Source organism: Monodelphis domestica, chromosome 2 (assembly GCF_027887165.1).
Source record: "Monodelphis domestica isolate mMonDom1 chromosome 2, mMonDom1.pri, whole genome shotgun sequence".
NCBI lineage: Eukaryota > Metazoa > Chordata > Mammalia > Didelphimorphia > Didelphidae > Monodelphis > Monodelphis domestica.
The window spans coordinates 225,362,237-225,373,409 of record NC_077228.1 but is presented as its reverse complement, the minus strand read 5'-3'; the positions used below and the strand labels follow the sequence as shown (position 1 = coordinate 225,373,409).

The 11,173-nt window shown below is 36.3% G+C and overlaps 1 long non-coding RNA gene across 1 annotated transcript; it reads right to left on the bottom strand.

Moving 5' to 3' along the window:
* Nucleotides 1–5,509: 5,509 nt before the first annotated feature.
* Nucleotides 5,510–10,630, bottom strand: LOC103093216 (uncharacterized). The gene is made up of 2 exons (XR_008916425.1): nucleotides 10,510–10,630; nucleotides 5,510–5,746 (listed from the first exon to the last, which is right to left on the bottom strand). It is a non-coding gene; the product is annotated as an uncharacterized LOC103093216 (long non-coding RNA).
* Nucleotides 10,631–11,173: the final 543 nt, after the last annotated feature.

Genomic DNA, 11,173 nt, shown 5'->3' with positions numbered 1-11,173 from the left:
AGGGAAGGAGAGAAAGCAGAAGATAAGTCAAACTACTTAGTGGTACCACTAAGATATAAACTACCACTAGTACCATGTAACCTCAGACCCTGTATCCAGAACCCAGAAGCTTTAGGAATAACAGCATTCCTCAAACTTGCTTCCAAACCAGACCGTCAGGCATCATCAAAAGAATCAACTATTATGGAGATGATCCTGGCAACTGATTCTGCAGGTGCTGCTGCTCCTGCCTTCTCAGAAGTCACAGCTACTGAACACCAAGAAAATAAAGTTTTGCCACCAAAGTCCTTGGCATTGACTTGTGGTTGAAATCTCCTATATGGGTTGCCTCCTCATATTGGAATGTGAGCTCCTTAAGATCAAGGATTGTCTTGCTTTTCTATTTGAATCCCCAATGTTTTGTACAGTGTTTTTGCACAAAGTAAATGTCTTTTCACTCATTTATTCAATTATTTATTGATTATAACTAATGCTATCTATCTGTCATTCAGAGGTGCAGTCTTTTGTCTAAAGGTACAAAATTTTCTATATGTGAAGCTAGATCTCTAATACTTATTAAGCCAGGGGCAACTGGCTCATTATTTCATATACTAACCAATTCTCTAGCCTGCATATGTTACCATGTATGTATTATTTTTGGAGGACAGTACCATTTTGCATTTGTTTGGTACTTCTAATATTCACAATGGATTACATATGTTATCTCATGTTTATTCTTGCAACAACCCTAGGGGGTGGATGGAACATTTTTTCAAAAATAAATATTTTGTTTATGACTAAAAAATATCACTGTAATTTCCCAATGATTGCAATGTAGAAACTCCCCTGTAATCAAAATAGAATTAAGCAAAACAAACTAACATATTGTCCATGTCTTAATGTCTCATTCTGTCTCTTGTAGTATATGTGCTGCCAAAGTGAGCACATTCTGTCTCTTGTAGTCCATCACCTCTTTGCATGAATTCCTTCAAAGCCACTTGGAGAGTGAGCAGCAGAGCTGAAACTAGAATTCATGTCTCCTCACTCTTTTTAATGATACATGCTGTAGTCATTGTTATGGTTCACTGGAAACCAAAGAAATTAAAATGTGTCCTGCCTTTTTTCATACTGTGCCACTGAGTCTATGTGCTCAGCTTCTTCCCATCCAAGTGGAATCTCTCAGTCATGTATATCATTAGCTCAGATTTTCCTAATTTTAGAAATGTAGGTGACTGTTCCATGGTGGACATCTCTTTCTCTTTGACTTCTTTCTCATCACCAACCACACTATTTTGGCTTATCATCTGCTAATTGATTTTCAGAAATAGTAGGTTTATCTAGAGATTATCTTGAGTCCTTTTAGCCAATGAGGATGGGAGGTAAGGTTTTTTTTTTTCCCCATTGAAAGCTCTTGGGAAATAGTTGTTAAGATCTTCTATTCATCCTCAGTCACCATCAGGGTAGAACTTCCTTAGAGGTAAGAAAAGGAGTAACTTGCTAAGTGGTCATATATACTATAAAGAACAACAGTGGCTTATGGAGATTCTAGTGACCATCCAGATCCTAACTTCTGACAAGCTAATCCCTTTTAGGAGCAAGAGGAACTGGGCTGGTGGGCCTGAGCTAACCTTTTAAAAGAAAGTCATGTTGTAGAATGTATGCAATGCCCATGACAAAACCATCCCAAGATTTCATAAATGAGTTGTTCCTCCTTCAGGTTGTTCTTGGGTTTTTGTCTTTTCTTTGGCTCCTCCTTTGACTCTACAGTCCCTTCCCTTGTACTACATGGGTTTTGGGGTTTTGACATCTCTGTTACTACTTGGCCCTCCATGACTTCTGGTTTTGACCTAAAATCCAGGATGTCTAAAAATGAGTTGCCACTAGAGCTCAGTTTTCTAGGTGACCTTCAGAAGGAGCTCTTTCCCCAAGTCCGAGCAACAATGAGAAGAGGAGACATTTGATTTCCTGTTCTTAGCATTGGCCAATGGTTTCTGTTCTGGTGGTTTATTCTCCCCTCTTCCTGCAAGGGAGATGGGAGTAATGATACCCACCACCATATACCTTTGGCTTTTTAAAAAATTCAATAATATATTCTACCTGCAAGTGACTTTGGCTTTATTGTCCTTCTTCACACAGGACACTTTATCTCCTGACTATTGTTTTTCACAGGCCATTCCACATGCCTCTATTGTTCTCTCTTCATCTTTGCCTTCAGATTTCCCTGACATTCTTTGTCTCAACTAACACTTTACCTTCTGCAAGAAGTCTTTCAAAGCCCTCCTTCATGGTAATGAATTCTTTCTGATATTATCTCTATCTTATCCTAGTTTGCATGTTGTGTCCCTCATTATTAGACTGTAAGTTCCATGAGAGCAGGGATTGTTTCTGTTAGCAATGCCTGCTTCAATGTAAGCACTTGATAAATGTTGGCTTGACCAGGTTTGGTGATACAACATCCATTTGAACTTCATGGACTCCCAATGTTGGCAATCCAGCACATTCTTCCTTACTGTGGTCCAGTAGTTATGCCTGACCACCAAGTTAGTAGAATATTACACTGACTTGCTTTGTGTATATTTAGGTGTAGTATGGATGTGTCTTTGTGTGACTGTGTGTGCATGTAAATCTTACAGAGAGACTGTCTTACCATGTTTACAATGCCCAGAACTGTCTATAGACCCCATCCCCCTGAGGCCAAAGAAATAAGATCATGATATATTTGTTCAATACTTATTTAAGTACCTCCTACGTCCTGGGGATACAAAGTCAAAAATGAAAGTCTGCCTCAGGAAGTTTATCTTTTTTTGGAGGAAATAAGTACTCAGGCAAATGCAAAATAGATACAAATTATAGTAGGTTCATTGAGTGTATTTGAACAGGCCATTCGGCATGTATATAGAAGACTCCATCACAGCTGCTCCTGTTGAAGTGTTTTTCTTCTTTTAAAGTCTAGTTCACTTGCCTTCTTTGCTGATCTTTGCAGCTAGAAGTCATATCTCCTTTCCCAATCTTGCGTCCTTCTTGGACCCACTGTTATCCACTTATCACATCCAGACTCATATTATGCTTGTTTATGCATGTTTTCTCTTAACTATACTGTAAATCCCTTAAGTGTACAGACTGGATCATTTTTCACCTTTGTAGCCCAAATAGAACATGTAGCACAATAAGAATGCTACACAGAATGGGCACTAACAGAGGTCAAATTGTTTTAATTCATCGTTGTGATTGTTCAGTCATTTTTCTGTCATGTCGGAGATCCCATTTGGGATTTTCTTGGCAAAGAAACTAAAGTGGTTTGCTATTTCCTTCTCCAGCTCATTTTACAAATGAGAAAACTAAAGCAAACAAGGTGAACTGACTTGCCCAGGGTCACACAGTTGGTACATATCTGAGGTCAGATTTGAACACAGGAAGATGAATCTTCCTGATTCCAGACCTCTTAAACCATCAATTGTATTACTTACTTCATTACAGTTTGTTCACTCATGCTGTGACAATTGTTCCAGCCTGTTATTTAGTCAGTTTAACAGTGGAATATCCAGATAAATTGAGTCAATCAACTAGCATTTATTAAATGCATACAAGATGCCAGTCATTGTACTTAGTAATGTATTAGGAAGAAGACACTGGATCCTAGGAGTTAACGACTTAGTGGGAGTGACTAAATTATTGTGATATTTTAAGAAGTATAATCAATTACTTCAAATGGAAATTGCCACAAAAAAATTTTTTTTAATTGTGATTTTTAAAAGAAAAAACAGAGTTAGGATTTCATTGATGTAGGAAATTCCCAGTGAGAAAAGTTCTTCTTTCAAAGCTGGTGACAACTGCCTGGAAAGTTATAATTGTTTGATAAAACATTAAAAAATTAAAAGCCCTCAGGGAAATTAGACTTGTGGCTGTGAGACCCATAAACACCACTTACTAACCAGGTAACCTTTCAACATGTTATTTAACCTCTTCTTTTAGTCTTAATTTCCTCCTGTAAAGGAGTGATAATGATACCTGCTTTTCCCACTTTGCAATACTTTGGCAAGAATTAGTTTAAAATATAGTTGCCTTGGCTATACCCATCCTAAATACCTCCCTTAGGGTCACAGCTCTAAGTTTGAGCCCATTCTTTCTATAGTTGCTGTGCATATTTAAGCCCCCATTTTATGGAGGAAATATTTTGTAGGTACTATTATTACTATCTTAGTAATGCCTTTGTCAAGATCTAATTGTGTCTGCCAACTGCTTATTAATGGGAAACATATTGGCAATGGATTACCAACCAGTAGTGTCAAAAATACAGACCTATAAGGTTACCCAGGCACCCTGGGCCAGAGCTACTCTTTGTGGACCAAACCAATTAGAGTTAGTACAAGTTGGGGTAGTATGCCATAGGGGATGCTATATAAACAAGGACATGGAGACACCAAATTTGCCTTTTTAGGATGGAAGTTGGTAACTCTTCCTTTGAGACCTATAAATTTGGGAATATGAAGCTTTTCTTTTAGCCCCTAGATAATTTATAACAGTAAGCTCTGTGTTTTGCAGATGTCACAAGGGATAGAGAAAAAGGAAGCATCATCCTATTGTCTACCTATCATTTTGAAATTACTTTGTATTGCCTTGCATATATTTTACATGTAGAACTTGAGAAAGAGTATGGTTGAATATGGTGGATTTGAAATTACAGAACCAGGATTCAAATCTTAGTTCTCTTGTGACTTTGAGTAAATCACTTAATTTCTCTAAGCCTCAGTTTCCTTCATTATAAAATGAGATTAGACCAGATGACCTGAGGGGTGTCTCCCAACCCTAATCTCTGATCCTCCTCCCAGTGAACTGTAAACTCCAAGAGAAAATAGACTCACTTGGTTTCGTCTGTATACCTAGCTAAATAGCACAGTACCTGGTACAGAGAAAGTACTTAATGAATGTTTGAATTGGATTGAATTCTCCCTTACCTTCATAGAATCAGAGATTTAGAGCTGGAAGGAACACCCGTGACCACTGAGTATAAACCCCTTATTTTGCAGACAACAAAACTGAGATACAGAAAGTTTAAATCATCTGCCTAGCCCTCTGTAGTGAGAATCTGAAGCCAACTTTGAATGCAGATCTGCCCTTCTCTGCTTCTCCTCCCAACCTCTAAGTAGCGATCAGTACCCTTTTAAAAGAGCTTTCCTGGCTCTGTTGGATATTTGTAGGCCTGGCATGTTGGCCCTTAAGTTTGTTAGCTCTGCCTGCAGGCTGTTGCTCTCTTGCCAGCTCTCTTTTAGCAACCAAATCTTTGTAGACTCCTCCTAGAAAGGGGCTCTGGGGCATTTGCTTTAAGCTTAGTTGTTTTCATGACCTCACTAAACTTTTAGAAAAGGGAGAAGGTGCCTTTCTGCAGAATCTGGTTTCTGTAGGAGATTCCCCCCAGGGGTAAGGGACAGACTCAGAGATACAAATTCCCAGTTGCCCTGTGAGATCACCCCCTTTTTGCTGTAAGCCACCAAGCAAGGGCTGTATAGCATAAGAAGAGTTAAATTCTGGGTTGAGGCAGCGGTATTCAATTTCTTTATTTCCTGTTGATGGCATTACTGCTTTCATAAAACCATTGACACATGTTGCTTTCATCTGTTTCATTTCAAGACATGAGTACATTCTCTAGAAACTATGCTTAATAGCTAAACTCAAAACATTTGGATGTCTTTTCCTTCTGTGACTCTGCTGGTACACTGCATTCTCTTTGGAGCTGTTGGGATTTTGTTGTTGTTGTTATTTTCAGCAACTGTTTAAACACAGCAAAAAGAAGTTAGTGGAAAAATGGGTAGAGGTAGGGAATTCCGTGACAGCAAACTCATTTCAATGTGATGAGACACGAGATGATTCTTTAACCACCAGGAGGAGCTCATGAGCAAGATCAGCACTCTGGGCTTCAGAGTTGAGTGTTTCAGGCAAAACCTTGGGGTCTTGACAATCACTGGGTAACCAGCATGCACAGTAGGAGCCTTGAAGCTTCCCGGAAGTCTTGAAGTCCTCACTCCCCTCTCCATTGGGGCTTCCCCCCAGGCTTTGAAGAATACCCACAATCTGTTACCCAAAGCCTATCTGCCCAAAGCAGTAGCTTCTCCTAATGACTTTCACTATTCAGACTTTTGTGTATATAGAAAGTAAATTAATGTAGGTCTGTTTTTATTGGTCTTGGGTACTTCAGAACTTATGAAAGGTATCACTAGTTCTCTCTTTATGGCTCTGGCTTTCATTAACACTAAGCAAAAAAAAAGTCTTCTATCTTTGAAAAGGGAATATAATAACCAAACTGAAATCAGTATTAATAACTATTAATATTTATTTGAACATTTTAAATAATATGAAAGCAAAGAAATCAAAGCCCTTCTCCTTTGTGGCTCTGGCTTGACTAGTCTCATCAGTATGGCAAAAAAAAAATGTTAAATTGAGGGAAATGAAGTCTTTACTGGAAGCAGAAGCATCTGTTTCTCTCTGGTTGGAAAGATAAGGGGCAGGAAGAAATCATTACCTCAGAGGAGGTCCCTTTTGGTGCATATATAGATACATACACTATATATATGTGTGTGTGTGTGTGTGTGTGTGTGTGTGTGTGTGTGTGTGTATACCTCAGTTATGTCTAGAATCTATCTTACCCAACAGAGAAATAGGAAGGAAAGGGGTTATAAGAGAAAGAGGAAGGGTATGATAAAAAGGCAGGGTGTGTAAGGGAGGCAATGGTCAGAAGCAAAACAGACTTTTGAGGAGGGACAAGATAAAAAGAGAGACAGAAGAATAAACGTAAGAAAATGGGATAGAGGGAATACACAGTAATCATAACTGGGAATGTGAATGGAAGTGGATAGTATAATGGATTAGAAATGAGAATCCATCAATATGTTGCTTACAAAAGACACACTCAAAACAGAAAGACATACACAGAGTTAAAACAAAGAGCTGGAACAGAAACTAATATGTTTCAGCTGAAGTAAAAAAAAAAAGGCTGGGAAGGCAGTCATAATTAAACCTAATTTTAAAAGATAATCAGGGAAACTATATTTTGCTAAAATGTACTTTAAACAATTAAGTAATATGAAATATTAACAGCAAATTTCTCCAATAAAGACCTTATTTCTCAAATATATAGAGGACTGAGGCAAATTTATAAAAATAAGAGCTATTCCCCAATTGATAAAAAGTAAAAGGATGTAATGAGATGGTTTTCATAAGAAATCAAGTTGTTCTTAGATGAAAAAATACTTTAAGTCACTGTTATTTTGAGAAATGCAAATTAAAGCAACTCTGGGATACTACCTCACATCCATAAGAAATTACAAATGCTGTGAACAGAAGGAAATAGGGACACTAATATACTGTTGGTACAGTTGTGGTCCAACCATTCTAGAGAATTATTCGGAACTATACCCAAAGGGCTATAAAATTATGTATACCCTTTTATCCACCAATACCACAATTAGATCTGTATCCCAAAGAATCAAAGGAAAAGGATCTACATGTACAAAAGATTTATAACTGCTCTTTCTGAGATGACAAAAAATTAGAAATTGAAGGAATGCTCATTAATTGGGGAAATGGCTGAATAAATTGTGGCATATAATTGTGATGGAGTACTATTTTGGTATAAGAAATGATAAGGTGGTATGGTTTCAGAAAAACATGGAAAAGACTTATATGAACTAATACAAAGTGAATTGAGAAGAACCAGAACATGATTGTGCACAGTAAAAGCAATGTTGTAATGATGATTAACTGTGAAAGACTTGACTACTCTGATCAATACAATTTTCAAGACTATTCCAAAAGACTCATGATGAAAAAATGCTATCCATCTGGAGAGACAGAAATGAATTGAGTGCTAATTGAAATATAATTTTCTCACTTTATTCTGATTGCTATTTTTTGTAATATGGCTAATATGGAATGATTTGAATGATTTCACATATAACTGATATATTTCTTGTCTTCTTAATGGTGAGACTGAAAATTTAAAAAGAAAAGAATGCTTAAAATAAACAATATATGTTTTTTATGGGATTTGAAATTCACTTTTACAAACCCAGGTACTTCTTATTGAGTCAGCAATTAAGAATAACAAATTTTCTTTTCCTATAATACTTTCAGCATTTCTACCCCCTTTTTTCCTCTAATGTACCCAGAAACTTCTCTGAAAATTCTGTTCACCATACTTCCTCCTCACTCAGACTCTTAGCAATATATTCCTTTCTTCTTGGTCATCTCCTTCAGTATCACAAATTTATGAAATGCAGGGATGTTGCAAAAGAGCCTGATTTTTTAATTAATTAATTTTTAAATTTTGTTTTTAAAAATGTTTTTCCATGAAGAATTCCATGTGAACTGGAACAACCTCCAGGAATTGATGCAGAGCGAGAGGAGCAGAACCAGGAGAACCTTATACACAGAGACTGAAAAACTGTTGCACAATCAAATGCAATGGACTTCTCTACTAGCAGCAACTCAATGATCTAAGACATTTCCGAGGGACTTATGAGAAAGAATGCTATCCACATCCAGAGAAAACATTTTCCCATGTTTATAAGATTCATTTTCTTTCCCTCCCCTTTTCCCTCCACCCTCCCAGAGCTGATAAGTAATTCCACTGAGTTTTACAGATTTTATCATTTGATACCTATTTCCATATTATTCATTTTTACCATAGAGCTGAAACCCCAGATCCTATATTCATATAAACAAGTGATAAGTTATAAGGGTTGTTTTTTTTTTTAATGTTTCTACTCCCACAGTTTTCTCTCTCAATGTGGATAGCATCCTTTCTCATAAGTCTGCCAGGAATGTCCTAGATTATTGTATTGTGACCAGTAGTAAAGTCCATTACAGTGTATATAGTACCACAATGTTTCACTTTCAGTGTACCATGTTCTCTTGGTTCTGCTCATTTCACTCTGCATCAATTCTTGGAGGTAAAAGAGCCTGATTTTTCAACATAGAGAATTTATATCTACCCTCCTTCATTCAGCTGGAAAGGGGCATATTGTGGGGCTGAATCAGAAGAAGAATCTGTTAAGAAAAGTGATATCATTAGGCATTCTCAAAATGCATCTGTCTAATGTTGAATGCAAAGAAATCTAGACCTGTGTATAGCTTTAAACTGTCCAAGAATTAGAGTCTTAAGATAATATCAGGTTAGAAGACATGAGTTATAGACATATTTTAAAGAGATGTAATGATTATAAAGAGGGATTTTAGATCCATTGCTTAGCAATAGAAACTCCTCTCAGAAAGCCAGTGGAGTTTTTCTGTTCTCATCTGATGAGTGTTGACCTTTTCGCCCTGTGGATTTGATAGTACTCAAGAAGAGGGGTGCTCAAGTAGACTTAGTAACTCCTCCTTTCTTCTAGGATGAAATATAAACTCCTCTGGTCGACATTTAAAGCCCTTTACAATCTAACTCCAATCTATCTTTCAACACTGACTTTACATTACTTCCCTTTGTATACCAAGTTATCTAGCTAAATTAACCTATTTGCAGTTCCAATGTTCAAGTTAAATGCTACATCCTTTTCTATTTTTCTTTATTTCTCCCAATTGTGAGAGGTCTCCTCTCCTTCACTTCCTCCTTCTAAAATTGCTTGTTTACATATTATTATTTGTGTAGCAAGGATTATGGGGTTTGAGACCAACTACGTTCACTTTCAGACTGCTACTTGACTCATACCCATATTAAATTTTATCATCACAAACTCTAGGATAATCCAGGGATATGTTTATAAATTTTATCATTAGTAAAGTTTCAACATATCTTTCTATTAATTAGTTAAGCAAAACTAGTTCATTAGATATTATTTAGAAATAATTTATTATTATTTAGAAACCTCCTTTCCCCATTGTAGTTACTTCTCTCTCTCTCTCTCTCTCTCTCTCTCTCTCTATATATATATATATATATATATATAATGCATTAATATTCTAGGACTAAACAAATACTAAAATTACTTATTAGATAATTTGTTAACAATGACATAAATAAAATACATAATTCTTTAAAATATTTTAGTTCTGAGAAAGAACACATGCCAGATTCACCTCAAAACCTCCCTGTAATTTGATGATTTCACTTCTAAGAAAATAATCTCATAGTAGTTAGTTCATTCAGATTAACAAAAACATCTCTTCCAAAATCTTCTTTAAACTCTTCAAAAGATAAAAATTACAATAGTTTCATAAAACAAAAATCTCACCATCTTTTCTCTCTATCTTCTCCAGCTTATCTCATCATCCAAGTTGGGAAAAATAATCTCTTTCTCTCTCCATCGATGAGAGGAAGACAACTTCTTTACCTTATTTTATGCCATCATTCTTAACAAACTCTTTCAATACTAACTATTCAAAAATCATTTTTATAATATTTATTAAATAATATTTTTGTTACAAGGATTTCCCCCTTTTTCCCAATGGGAGTGAAAGGGAGAGAAAATATAATTTTGTTCAGTGAAAGTATTAAATAATAGTGAAGATAGTCCTAGCAAGAAAGATATTTCTCCTCACCTTTTTTCTGTTGCCTACACAAACTCCTCATAGTTTCCCAGATGAAAGTTAAACTTTAAAACTCCCTGCCTGATTAGAATAAGCCCCTCACAGAATGAGCATTGTGACTGTTGCTTCTAGCTTTTACCTTCTTAAAGAGATAGCAAGTTTCTCTCCTGTAGAAGATTTTTGAAACAAGGGTCATACAGTATATATTATCTTTGTACTTCTTTCCCTCCAAATAGCATATAAGCTCCTTGAAGGTATGGAATTGTTTCCTTTTTTTGTTTTTACCTAACTCAGAGCCTGGCACATAGAAGGCAAGACTTAGATAATTGTTGAATTGAATTGAATTGCTGAGTTGAGTTTTCAGGAGGCAGCAGGAAACTGAGAAAACTGGGCAAAGAAGCTAATTCCAATCTGTTCAGTTTTGTTCACATTCAAGTTATCCTTAAATCTTGTATCTGGTGCTGAAAGTGACCAAATGAATAATTCCATGCCCATCTGTCTTTATCCAAACCACTGTGCCCCTCAGCACCAAGGTGTGTATTGGCTTCAACCCTACTCACAAAATGGAAGGGGTAGTATAAATAGTGATAACTTTTCTTTTGATGTAAGAAGCCTCTTGGTGGTGAAAAAACAAGTCATTCTTAATACTCCTTTTGTTACTGAATCACCCAGAAAA